The sequence below is a fragment of the Cnephaeus nilssonii genome (genome assembly GCF_951640355.1).
Source record: "Cnephaeus nilssonii genome assembly, chromosome: 14".
Taxonomy (NCBI): domain Eukaryota; kingdom Metazoa; phylum Chordata; class Mammalia; order Chiroptera; family Vespertilionidae; genus Cnephaeus; species Cnephaeus nilssonii.
This window is the reverse complement of record NC_137085.1, coordinates 76305824-76319748: the sequence shown is the minus strand read 5'-3', so window position 1 is coordinate 76319748 and position 13925 is coordinate 76305824. Positions and strand designations below refer to the sequence as shown.

Here is a 13925-nt window from a genome sequence, read left to right as displayed (position 1 = left end):
CTGCCCTCCCTTGCAGGCTTGGTCCCTCCCAACTGCCCTTCTCTGCTGGCCATCTTGTGTCCACATGGGGGCAGCCATCTTGTGTGTTGGGGTGATGGTCAATTTGCATATTACTCTTTTATTAGATAGGATAGTATTATAGATAGGATAGTATTATAGATATCTCCCATTCTCCCCCCCCCCCCCCCTCCTCGCAGCTCCTTCCCATTCCCCAGCTCAATATTTTTAGCTCTTTAAATTTTTCACCCTTCTCTGGTTAGTCCTCAACCTCCACTTTATCATTTAACTGGGTAACCTATATTTTGGGTTGTCATGGAAAACATCCTGATTTGTTAGTCTGGATGGTCGTTTCAGATTCCAGAAATGGTGGCAGGGAGCCCAGAGCCTTCCCAGTGTGTCTGGACCCTGCTCTGGACGCTTTCCCAGGGGCCATCCCGCCACTGGAAAGGAAGAGGAGATGGGCAGAGAGAGGCCACTGCTTCCCGGCATCATTCGTTAGATTTGCCGCTGGTGGTCTCAAATGACAGACAAAACGGTGAATTCTTTTCCTTCCCAATGGCCATAGCTGCAAGGTCAGCATCGGGGAGAGTTAGTAAGCAAAATAAAGCTACTGGTTGTTATGATCATTCTTGAGTTAGATTTTAAAGACAAGTATTTCCTCCGAGTAACAGGGTAGAAATGTACTTTGGAAATTAACATCAAAGGACAATGCTATTTGTAATGATACAGAAATTCAAAAACAGTTTTAGAACAGGTAAATGGGCTTTGATGAGCTAAATCTAATTTAAAATCAATAAAATATTAAATATTGCTCAACCCTTAGCAAATTTGGTAGTATTAAAAATAATAAGTTATAATAGGGAGGAAATATTTCCTCAAACCCGTAGTTTAAATTTACGGATCAGTGTTACAGGCAAGCATCTTTAAAATGTCGGCACAGAATTGTTAGTCATAAATCTTATTTCTTGCTGATTCACCTGTTTTTGACCAATACTTCTTGGACAAAATTGTTTATCAATGTCAGAAAATAAACCCGGTCATTTCCTTGAAACAACCATGCGAAACTACTCGGTGGAAAGGGAATTCTGGCCTGGGGTCGCCAATGGTGGTTGTGTCACGTCCCTCCAATTACAATGTACTCGTGTGCACGGAGCAGCGGCTATCGGGCACGGCCCCATTTCGTCCGCCTGCTAACTGCGTGGGGTTTCAATCTGGCATCGGGACACGGAAAGAAAGGCTTATGTGGTTAGTGGTAATTATAGTGGGCAACGTGAACGACCTAAAACGAAATAACCTGGCGCACTTTCAATGAAAGCATTTTAATTCATTGAGATCTCAGAGAATTCCAGCCCTGCCGCCCATCCCAGAAGCGGGCAGTAGGTGGCGCCTGGGAGCTCTTTGGTGGAGAGCCGGCGCCATTTACGCAGGACCAGCCTGGCGGCAGCCGGCGCTCGGCGGCGCGGAAGCCGGAGATCGCAGCGGAGGAGGAAGGCCGGGCTGCGGGCTGGGACCGCCCGCCCCGCTGGTGGGGCGGCGCCGGAGCGCAGAGCGCCGGGCAGGTGCGCGGGGCCGGGACCGCGGGGCGCACGGGGCGCAGGAGCGAGGGGGGCGCCGGCGGGCGAGCAGCTGACAGCGTCGTCACGGCTGCGGGGGAGTGCGCGCCCCGCCTGCCTCGGGAGGAGCCGGATCGCGGCCGCTGCTGCCGTCCGTCCGGGCGAGGCGAGCGCGGAGAAGCCCGGAGCAGCCGCCCTTCCTCAGGTAACGGGCTTCCCGGCGCGGCGGGGGCGTCCTGCGTCCGCGCCGGCCCTGCGCGCGGGCCGCTGTGGGTGCGCCCTGGGCGGACGGCCGCCTCCGGGAGGGCGAGTCAGCACAACACACTGGGTGGAGGTGGCGAGGGCACCCTCCGGGAGGCGAACATTTTGATACCCTGCTTTAAAACAAGTTCTTTTTAAAAAACCCACTGACATTATTTGGGGTTTCTTCCAAAACTGAAGTTGGTGTTTTAGGAAAGCCTGTGGTGTGGCCCAGGGGTTTCTATGAACGTGGGCGATTTAATGGGTTTATCCAAGTCCTGAGAAGATGTGGTCCAGAGTGAGGAAAAAGCAGGCATGGTGGCGGCTGCGGGGAGCCCGCTCTCCAGCCGCAGCCCTTCTGGGCTTGGGGAGGCTTGGCCGCCTGTTTCAGTCTCTTAAGGACAGCCTCGCCGCTGCATGCGCTCCTGCTTGCCGCCCTGTCCCAGGAGCAGAATGCGCGCAGGGCGCTGCCCCCGCCTCCAGCTGGTGGGCTGTGGTCCCTAGGAGGACCGCGGCTGCTCCCAGCTCCCAGCTGCCGGGCGGGCTTGCAGAGCATCGGGCTTCTCCCGCGTGGGAGCAGGCCTGAGACCCCGGCGACAAATGCTGTTTTTTCCCCTTTAAAACTCCAGTTCACGTCCTGTGGGGCTTGGGAGACTTGAACGGGAAGCTCCGTGGACGATGCGTTCCACCCACTGACGGTGCAAAAGGACCTCCTGGTGGGATCCTCCCAGGGGCGCTCAGCTCCCGTCCTTAGGAATCGCTCATTACGGCCCCCTGTCATCTTGTGAACAGCCCGTTCCCTTGAGAAGGTGGAGTGAGCACAGGAAGTCCTTTCTGCTTTGAGCTAAAAACTTTTAAAATTTTCATGAAGATGCTCTAGATAACAATCAAGGACCGAGCATGTACATTCCAGATCAATCAAAGGCACTTCCCTCCACCGCATTTGGCTTCCAAGAGGGGGAGGGGGAGGGAGAGGAAAGGGGAGAAGAACGTTAGAAAAAATGGAACCGGTTTGTGGGGGGATAACACTATTCTGTTGGTTGTGGTCTGAAATTGCACATTGTCAACAGTTCTATCTCTGGACATGGGGAGGCCCTGTGGGCTCCGGCACAGAAAGCCCGCACACAGCCCGTCTTACAGGAATAGAAGCTCCTCATCCCACCCCACCCGCCCTCAGTCTGTGGTGGGGACAGTGGTGCGGGCGACAGGGCGGGGAGCGCAGGGGTCAGCCTTGCTGGGCATGCCTCGGTCCCATCTGCACATGGCAGTTCTGTGTGCACGGCTACGTAGAAGCCTCCAGAATCTTTCCTCGTTAGAGCCTCGATAGAGTTGTTCCTAAGAAAGATACCGAAGCCACCTCCATCAGTGCCACGCTGTGGCGTCCCTCTGCAGCTGTGCCAGCAGGCCGGCGCTCTCGGCAGTGGGCAGTGGTGCGCGGGCCTCCCCATTGATGTCAGGTGTGCACACCCTGTGCACAGGCCTTCACCGCCAGGAGCCGAGTGTTCCAGGGTGGACCCTACCTCTGCCCTGAGGCCTGCACAGCTCACTGAAAATTAAACTAAAATGATGGAGGCTCTTTTATTGAAAGGAGAGTGAATCCGAGAAAATAGAAACATTGTACATTCTTCTGGTTTTGTGGCCATAGTTGGTATATTAGTATATTGGAAATTAACCTATTGATTTAGACAAAAATAATCATTTACCCCCAAAATAAATACAGTAAACTTTTGCACTATGAGAATTTCTTTGTTACAGAGGGAACATTTGGTTGTCTGTGGTGAGATGGTGGCTTGCCAGCTGTTTTAAGTTAAAAAAGCATCCGGTGCCCATCTGTAACTTCCAGTTCCGATAAACACTGCGCCCGGTGCTCATGTATACAGTGGGCTGGGCCTTCGTCATCCATCGATGCACCTGTCCTCTGTCTATAGACCTACCCATCTATCTGTCTATCTGGTATGTGTATTTGCAATGGGCAGATGTCTCTTTAAAAGCTGAACTGATTTCTAGGACATTAGTTATTTTTGGTTATGATTTTTCTTGGAAAATAGCTGCTTTTCATCAAAAGGGAAGATGATAGTTGTCATGTTGTCACAATTCCTAATGTTCTCTAGCAAGGTAAATGTATGCATGCACACATATAAGTATTGACTTTATTTTTTAATTGATTTCAAACAATGTTTTAGTTTTTATTATGTGGTTTGCAAGTGTCTCCTTTATTGATGAGGTAAAGACTCAGAATAAATGCCCTCTCATTCCCTCCTGCTTTGCTCTTGCCACTGGCCAGTTCAGGAAAGAAAGATTCCTTGCCACTCTCTGCTCAGTGCAGTTAAGTGTTTTCCCATAAGTCAGTATCTCCAAGAGAAATAAAATGTGTGAACAACACACATAATTTAAATGTCCTAGTAGTCACATTAGAAAAGAAAAATTAACAAGTAAAATTAATTTTCATATGTTTCCTTTAACCCAATATGTTGCCCTCCCCTGCTGGCCTAATCGCCCACAACTGCCCTCCCCTGCTGGCCACCTTGTGGTGGCCATCTTGTGTCCACATGGGGGTGGCCATCTTTGACCACATGGGGGTGGCCATCTTGTGTGTTGGAGTGATGGTCAATTTGCATATTACCTTTTTATTATATAGGAGGATACCAAGTACTAATAAGATATATACGTTTTTCATGCTAAGTCTTACAGAATATCTCAATTTTAATTAGCCACGTTTCAAGAGTTCAGTAACCCACGTGACTAGTGGCCAGTGTATTGACCAGCACAGCTATAGATTTTTAACCGTTTGACAAAGCAATTTAAAAGCTGAAATATTAAGGGCCATTACATTAAACCAATTAAACACCATCAAAAGTAAATTTACATACAATCTCAAATTGCTCTAATTGTATCAGTAAACAAGAGGGTTGGTCAGCTACATCCCCTGACTGCAGACTGTAACAAGTGGACAGACTGGTGGACGGGACGTCCGGGCAGCTGCGGTCTGCTGTGGCGGGAGCAGGGGCCGGCCTCGGGGCGCGTGGCCCTCCTGCTGTGGGACTAGTTTGCCTCAGTGCTTCAGGAGTAGTATTCCCGGTTGGTCATTCGGGCCAGTCCCTGATCTCAGTGTCGGCAGGGAGAGCCCAGTCCCATAGGAGACCAGCCAGTGTGGCTGTCTCCATCCCTCTCCTGGGCACTCAGCCGCCAGCCCCTGGAGTCAGCCCACAGCCCGCGGTGGTATAAGGCGGAGCTTTGGGTCGTATCCTTCGCTGCGAGGCTTGGTTTTCACATTTTTGATGTTTGTGTCTGTGCATGTCCACCATTAGATGAAGCTGGTGACATGTGAATGCTGTATGACCGACCGGGAATACTACTCCTGAAACACGGCGGGACTCCCGCCCTTCGTGACGGTGCGGTTTCAGCCCGGGCGGCTCCTGCTGGTGCCTGCCGCTCGGCTCTCGTCCCGGAAACCAGGAGGTGAAGGAGACGAGCACTTAGTATGGAAGGAGCTTGTGCAGTATTTTCTGAAGCTAATTCATGTTTGGAAAGTGATTGTTTTTCTGAGAAAGAGAACACAACTTTGTAGCAGGCCTTAGTGCGCACACGCACACGCACACGAGTCCTCTCTCTCTTTTTCTCCCCCCTTCACTTCTGAAGCTGGGGTCCCCACACTCCCCACAACTCGGGCTGCGGAGTCCTTGGAGGGGCAGCTCTCCTTCGGATGTCATCTTTAGGTTCTGTTTACTGATAAAAGTAAATAAAAGGTCCAAGATCACACTATTAGAGCAATTTGAGATCATGTGTAAGTTTATTTTTGACGGTGTTTAATGTATCTCCTGTGACTTCTGATTTTGGAGTTTATCCTCAGATGATGCTGAGCAGAGGGGAAAAGGAGCATGTCCCGGTCTCTGGACCGGCCCAGAGCCAGGCGCTCTCAGTCCCCCATCGGATCCAGCAGCCAGCTCTGTGGCACTTTCCTTTTGTATGCACTTGGCCTCATCTTCTCAACTCCACCCCCAGCCACCCCCTCTGGCCGCTGCTCACAGGAGACCCGTGGGCAGCCCCTGCCTCCTGGCCTGGGAGAGTCCCGGGCGCTGACAGAAAGAGCGTGCTCCTCTTTTGAGCCCCTTTGGTGTTCACTGGGTTCCTGACCACAGAAGAATGAGGGACCACAGAATGCAAAACGGGCATCGCGATCTTAATCTTAGTGCGGTCCGCCAGCAAAGGAGGGTGGGAAGGCTGGATGCTAGAAATGATGGGTGACCTAGATTTTGAAAAGAACCTAAATTTCCCAGGAATCACGACAACCAAGTGTTTGTATATGTTTTTATTCTCTCCGGTGGGTTTACAGATGACACTGCATCTCTTGTTTTGTTCTTCCATCTTTTCAAGTGTTTGAATTTGTATAAATATACCAACAATTTCAAGATGCAGAAATAAATCAGATTAGTGTAGCAACTATTTAAACATAAAGAATGAAAGTGGAAATACAGGAGAATTTTTAATAATCTCAGAGGAGGAAACAATTTTCTAAGGATGATCCCAAGCTGGGATACTAAACAGGAGAAGTTTGTTAAATTTGACTGCACAGACATTTAAAATTTCTGTCCAGAAAAAATAAACAACAACATCATGAGACAAATGACAGCTGGGAAGGAAGATTAGCAACATATTTTCGATGAAGTCTACTTTCCTGAATACAGTGGGTCTCAGAGTCTGTGAGTGTCTGAATCACACGATGGGCGTGTTAAACCTGAGATGCTGGCTCCAGCCACAGAGAGGGAGTCAGCATACTGACCGCCTCCATACGGGGCAAGGGCCACCTGTGCCAGCTAATAGGAAGCTGAGCAGAGAGCAAGACCACGCAGGTCTCAGCACACAAACAAAACCGCTTCCACATGGAAAGATGCTCAGTGTCATACAAATTAAACAACGGCGATTCGATCAATAATGAGAAACATTTCTTTTTCCACTGGAGAGGATTAAAGAGTTGGCTAATACACTGGACTACGAAAGGTATGAGGAACTAGCACTCCCGTACACATTGGGGGCACAATGGTGCTAATTTTCGGGACAATTGGCAATCTTTGCCATCGTTAAAATGCACATACCCTTTGACCCAGCAGTTCCACTTATAAGAGTACATTCTACACATAGTCTGAAAAATCAAGATGCGATGTTTATGTTTAAGGTTGTTCACTGAGCAAAAGCAGCGTTCAGTGAGAAACAGGCTGGTAGGCGCTGCAGTCCGAGCAGTGTTACCGAGCACGGTGTGCTCTTCCGGTGGCCATGTGGACAGGTCTGCAGGGAACGCTGGGAGACGGTGCTCCTCTCTCCTCTCTCCCTCTCCCTCTATTGAGAGCTGCCCCTCGCTGACTAGGCACCGTTTTGTTAACACCTGCTTCCACTCACCTGTGACTTACATGCTCAGTGTCTCCTTACCCACCTTCCTTTCCATCTGATTTGTGCTCTTGACTACTTCTGGCAATTGAAACAGAAATCACGTTAGTCGCTGCTGTGAGTTTATGTGAGAAGTGAGCTCAGTCAAGTCAATGCATTGGAAATGTATAGGAAATGTTGATTTTTGCATTGGTAATTGTTTTGTACTGTTTTCATTCTTACGTGGACATTCTGAGACTTTTCTCTCAAAAGATTATCCATGTGTATCCTTTAGGTCAGTGGTCGGCAAACTCATTAGTCCACAGAGCCAAATATCAACAGTACAACGATTGAAATTTCTTTTGAGAGCCAAATTTTTTAAACTTAAACTTCTAACGCCACTTCTTCAAAATAGACTCGCCCAGGCCGTGGTATTTTGTGGAAGAGCCACACTCAAGGGGCCAAAGAGCTGCATGTGGCTCGCGAGCCGCAGTTTGCCGACCACGGCTTTAGGTCAATTCCAAATTCCATGAAGTCTTCCCACTTCCATTATAGAAACACTAGTAGCCCATTTGCAGGAAAATCCTGCAAGCGGCTGTTGCGGCCGCGTACGCTGCCGCTGCCCCCGCCTTTGCGGCCACCGCGCCTGCACCCGCTCGCCACTGCAGCCCACCCCGCTCCGCCCCGCCCGGCTCAGCCCCGCCCGGGCTTTCCCTCTGGCAGCCACCTTGCTTTCCGCTTTTCCTCCCTCTTCCTTCTAAGTTGTCTTCAGTCTTCACTCCTCCCTCAGTGTATGCAAATTAACCGCCATCTTTGTTGGGTAATTTGCATGCTCGCCCTGATTGGCTGGTGGGCGTGGCTTTGGCATAGCGAAGGTGCGGTCAATTTGCAAATTACTATTTTATTAGGTAGGATGAACCCTGTTTGGGGCCTGGGATCTTGCCCTACAGCCCTGAGACAGCCACTGCCTCTTACACCTAAATTATAGGCTCTGTGCTCCTTCGGGACGTCACTAGTGAGACATTTGTACTCGTGAGGAACTCTGAGTCTTTATTTTCACTGAGCAGTGAAAGGTGTGTGAATCCTAACCATTTTCACGTCCTCTGCCCTCTGAGACACACAAAGATCATAGAGTCACCCCGACTCTGCCTCTGGCCCTGCAGCCTGGGCCCCGGCTGCTCAGCCTGACCAGGACACTGCCCGGCATCAGGGTTAACCAGAAACACTGGTTTAAATACCCCAGGGCATAAGTATAACCCGTGTTTCCAGGTGTGTGTTACGATGGCTCAGAGTTCAGCTTTTTTAAAGGCATCTATGGCTTTTTGATGAGTCAGAAAACATACACAGTCACCCATTATTAGCTGCCTAATATCACTATTACATTTTAAAAATAAATTGTAGCACTCTGACAGTTGCTTGGTAATAGTACATGTTGGTGTAAAGAAAACTTCCTCAACATGTTGGAGTCCAGAGCTCCTTGCTCAGTTGTCACTAATTGGGATTGGCTGAGCTCCGCGCTGGATCTGCTAACCTTGAGTAGAAGTGCAGGTGCGGCCCCTTAAGAGCTGAGCAATGTGCTGCTACTTTAACCACCTAGACGGGGGTGGGAACCCTTTCTCTGCCCAGGGCCATTTGGGTATTTATAACATCACTAGAGGCCCGATGCACGAAGATTCCTGCAAGAATGGGCCTTCCTTCCCCTGGCTGCCGGCACCGCCTTCGCTTCGGCCGGAGCTGCCTTTCCGCCTTCCCACGCTGCCCAGAGGCCCGGAGCGGCTGGGGCAGTGCAGAACGCCTGCGTCGTCGCCATGGCAATGACGCAAGCATCCCGCCTCTGGCCGCTCGGTACCTGTGTATGCAGTATAACCTGCCATCTTTGTTGGGTTAATTTGCATACTCATTCCTGATGTCTGGTGGGCATCGCAAAGGTACGGTCAATTTGCATCTTTCTCTTTTATTAGTGTAAATTCACTGGCCATACAAAAGTATCAACTTAAAAATTAGCCTGCTATGTTTGGTCAAACATTTAATGAACTCTCCCCTAACGCAGGACCGGACCAAATGATTTCACAAGCCTTACGTGGCCCGAGGGCCGGATGTTCCCCAGCCCTGAGCTAGAGTCTCAGTTCCCTTTTCTGTAAAATGGGGCTGCTAACCCCTACATCAAAGGCGTTTCGAGGTCAGGCTTGTTCGGGACCTCTGGACACTTGCGTGGTGGTCAGGGTTCCTGGGCGCCCGCCGTGCTGTCTGACCAGAACCGGTGGTTCCTCTTGCTCACTGTCTGGGTTTCTCTTTCCCCTTCGCAGCCTGGCTCGGGGCCGCTATCTCATAGTTGCACGTTGCTTCTTGGTGGGATGCTGGCCACTGGCATCAGCCTTTTCTAGCTCACCTGGTACCCAACCTCTAAATCACCTCGAAACAGCGATTTCCCCTCACAGCATCCTCTGAGCCAGCCTCCCGGGACCCCGGCTTGTGTCTGGGAAAATCCGGTTCCCTCCTCCATCAGCACTTGCCCCTGTGCCTGGACTGACTCACCTCCTCCCGGGCAGTTCTGACTCCACCTGAGTGCCCCTGAGGGTGTGAGAACATCCCCTGCGGGGACTGTTGTCATCCCAGCCTTGAGCCAGAATGCCGTGGCACTGGGGCCTGGCCTGGGCTGGCAGCCTCCGAGGACTGGGTGCAGGGTGCCTGCCGGTGGCTGCCTGGTCCCGGGCACCCAGCAGCTCAGCGCGGAGCGTGGTTGGCTGGCCTGCCGGTGGCTGTCGAGCAGCACAGGAAACGGCCAGCGATCCCTGGGCGGCCTTCTCACGCCGTCGCTCCCGGCCTGATTGTCCTTGTTTGCTCATCAGGGCGCTGGCGGTGCAGTCCTCTCCCTTCCCCTGTCCTCACATGCCGTGTGTTTGAGTTTTCCTCCACTCCTCCGTTCCACACCTGCAGTCCCGGGGACGCTTGCAACTCTGGGAAGTCCCCTCCCCGGGGACCAGGACACCCGTCCCACAGGCCCGGGTGCGGCACGCTTGCTCAGCTCCTCTGTGCACTCTCCCAGAACTTACACTTCACCTTGCTATGTCCAGTAACATTCATACATGTTCATGTCTCTGTATTTTAACATTAACTAAAAAGAAGCCTTTAAACTTTCAAAACAGGGTACCACTCAGCCACCAATTCATAAGCTTTCCTCCAACTTTCAACCCAAGTCCTGGGAACTGTGTCTGAGCGGCTGTGCCGACGTCTGCACCTCAGGCTCCCTCCTGGCTCCTGCCGCGCCCCACGCGCTGCCTCAGAAAGTCCTCCTGTTGGTTCTCTTGCGGGGGACTCCGTGGCCTCCCAGCCCAGGGGCTTCCCACGGCGCTCTGTACGTCAGCTCTGGCACCAGTGACGCGGGGGAGCCCTCCTGTTTGGGGAGCCCGCACTCTCCTCGGCCTCCATAACATGGCCCGTTAGTGCAGCTGCTGCTACCTTAAGTCAGCCCTGCTTTTAATTCTTGCAGACTCACTGCCTTTCAGACTCGCCCCGGCGCCCCCCGAGGCATGTGTGAGCCTCTGCGCTCTTGTTCTCACAGCCCTGTCCCCCACAAGCTGGGCTTCGGGCCCTCCCTCCACTGAGGACCCCGCCTGTGCACCCCAATCTCAGATGCTCGCTGGCCCAGGACGCGTTGTCCACCTGCCCCCTCGCTGTGAGCCCTCCACTGTCCGTGGTTAGTGCTCCCTCCTCGCAGGGGCCGTGTGCGGCCATCGCCAGCAGCGTACCGCCCGTCACTGAAGTAGGGGCCTGGTCCCCACTGGTCCTTGCTGTTGCAGGAGGAAGCCACATCTGAGACCCACGCAGCCCACCTGTGTGGATAGGACCACAGGTGCATAGCCAAGTGGAGACAACACCCACTGCCTCTGTCCCTAAACTCACTCAGCCTGGCCTCCTGGTCTGTTCATCGGAAGTCAACTGCAGACTCAGACACGCAGCGTCCAAGCATTAGGGAGACACTAGTGAATGAAACAGATAAAAGCCCTCATGGAGCTTGTAATATAGTGGAATTAAGCACAGATTTTAAAACTGGAAATAGATAGTATGTCAGAAAGGAAGTTGTGCTATAGAGAAAGTCAAGCAGGAAGAGGTTACAGCGGGGGTGGGGGTCGAGGGTGGGATTGTAAACTCAGACGGGTGGTCAGGGAAGTTCCTGCTGAGAGGTGATATTTGAACATAGTCTGTGGGAGGCGGGAGGAAGGGTGGAGCAGGTGGCGGGAACAGCTGGTGCGGAGGCTCTGAGGCAGGAGCTTGTGCCAGGTGTGTCCGAGTGGCACTGAAGAGGAGAGTGGCGGATTGGATTGGAGAGGGGAAGTAGGACGGGAGGGTGCGGTGCCGGCGGAGGCAGAGCCCTCGAGCTGTTACTCGCAGGGCGGGAGATGGGGGGTTTGCGCAGGAATGATGTGGCCCAGTGCCCGGGCCTGGAGCCGACTGCCCCTCAGGAGCCGTGGCAGAGGTCCCTGGAAGAGGCGCAGGCGTTCGGGGCGCCTGGGAACCAGGGGAGGTGGTTAGGGTTAGGTCTGGGCGTGTTTTGAAGATACTACTTACACATGTGGCTGATGGGTTGGACGTGAGCTACGAGAAAACAAGAGGGATTCAGGAGGACTCCGAGGGTGTAGGCTGCCCTGGGCGAAGGCTGCCTGGGCTGAGAGAGAAGGGGAGCCGTCTCGGGTCCTGGGAGGTCAGCGTTGCTCACGTTGCCTTTGGGTTATCTCCAAGGCATGCGAGTGGCAACATCCAGGAGAGAGCGGGCCTGAGCGCCTGCACTTTGGGCGAGAGGCCTGGCCGTGCCTGGGCAGATGGCTGTGGGCGTATGGTTGATACCCAAAGTCATGGAACCAGGTGACACCATTGGGGGGCGAGTTTAGCAGGGAGGGGAGCGTACCGAGGATGGAGGTGTGAGGCTGTCTGACTGGTGAGCGAACCAGGGGCAGTGGCATCCCCCCACCTTTCCTGCCGGCACCCTCACCCAGCCGGCCCTCCCCAGGGGTCTGCTGCCTCCGCTCTTGTCCATCCGAGTCCTCGGGAGGCCCTGGTGCAGCAGGCGTCAGCCCTGCCTCTCCTCTGCTCAGAACCTCCTTGGCCTCCCCTCCTCCTCAAAGTGAAGGCTGCCTGGACACGGCCCCGTCCTCTCCCCTGCCCATTGCATCTCCGGGCTTACCTTCCTCCCTCCTGCACTCAGAGCCTTCCATGTCCCTGGAGCACACCACGCTAGCGCCTGCCCGCTGGGCCTTCCTCCTCAGGCACCAGACTTCACATGTCAACGCGCTCAAAGCTTTGCTGGGATGGCCGCTCTCCGGGAGTCCCGCTCTGGCCTCCTGCCACCTCTGTGGTCCCCGCACTCGGGATGGAACTGAAGGAAACTGCATAGACGTGTTTTACCAAACGTACCCATCCCATGAAACCCTTTAGTGGGAGACCTTTAAATGAAAAAAGAATTGATTTTCAAGTTTAATTGTGCAGATAGGAAAGCATTTTAAGGGACGCCTTTGCATTGCTTCTGGAAAAGTCATGGTAGAAGAATTTTTATACGTATTTTTTTCAAAATGCTTTCTCCGTAAGACAGCTGTCTCCAAAGCAGGCCCTGTGTCCCCGCTCACATTTAGATGTCACCTTTATGTCACAGGGCGGGGGAAGGGTGCTTATTTTTGAAACATTCCTGCTAGATGGCACACGACTAAAGCCACCTGCCACACAGACCCTGGAAATGAATTTAGAACAGTTGCTCTTTTATAAAAAACAACAACACACACAACTCATGCCCTTTATTTTCTTTGTCACAAGATGACGAGTGAGCCAACATGTGGTAGAAATTATTTTTGTGTTGCTCCTTATCGCCATAAAAATACAGGAAGGAACCTACATGTCCTTATTGAAAGCAGAGGAACTGCCCAATGCACGGGGTCCCGCGGCCTGTGCGCTTCTGGCCGCCAGGTCTGGCTGTGACCAGGGGCCGGCCGGCCAGTGAAGCGCTCAGCCTTCTCCTCTGGTCTGGAACGTGACACACGTCCTCCTGTAATCTTCTGTTTCCCTTGACCCTGCCATGCTGTGAGTGGTTTTCATATGTAGATTTTTCAAAAATGTATTCTGGTTCTTTATAGAGCACATTTATCTTCCCTGCTGCAATTTTCCTTGGTTGTCTCACAATAATGTGCTGGCAGCAGAGGAAATCGGTCAGTGTGCTCGCTGTGCTGAGAGTCTGGGCGGGGTTAAATGCCCTGACGGGCAGGTGGATGCGTCCTTCTCTGGGGCACGATCTTCGGAGGCGGAGGGAGAAAGTGCCACGGCCGAGGTGCCAGAGCCTGTTGTTACTCAGAGAGTCGCGCCAGCAAAGGCCAGCAGAGGCCGGCAGTGGTTTGACTCATTCGCACTTTGCTCAACCGTTAGCCGATCTCTGCCCCGTGAGACTTGTCATATGGCTCTGTTCAAACCGTCGGCATTGTTTTCTATTGATCTCCATACCGGAGTCAGAGGAAGCTGCATCTCAGTTGTCACCCCATCATTCGGTGTATTATTTTCTATATTTTACCACAGCAGGAAAGTAAGTCTTTTCCGGTGGTTTGTGGCTTCTTGCCTTGCACTATCAATAAGAAGAGGATTTAAGCACTAAAAATAAATCAAGTTTAATTAAATTTTGTAATATATTAGGTTAAATATGATGTATTGTTAAATTTTGCTAAAAATGCCTGGAGGTTTGTTTTTATGTTGTAGAGCAGTGCAGACCAATAAATACACAATGTTAGTCACATG

At 52.1% G+C, this 13925-nt stretch overlaps 1 protein-coding gene across 3 annotated transcripts in view; it reads left to right on the top strand.

Moving 5' to 3' along the window:
* The first annotated feature begins 1436 nt into the window (after positions 1-1436).
* DIRAS2 (DIRAS family GTPase 2) overlaps positions 1437-13925 on the top strand; it is a 29652-nt gene continuing 17163 nt past the window's right edge. For 2 of the 3 annotated variants that reach the window (XM_079791466.1, XM_079791464.1), the window contains exon 1: positions 1466-1758. The gene's annotated coding sequence lies outside the window, so the exon portion shown is untranslated. Of the gene's footprint in view, positions 1759-13925 lie in introns of all 3 variants that reach the window. The other variant, XM_079791465.1, reaches the window with a different exon arrangement.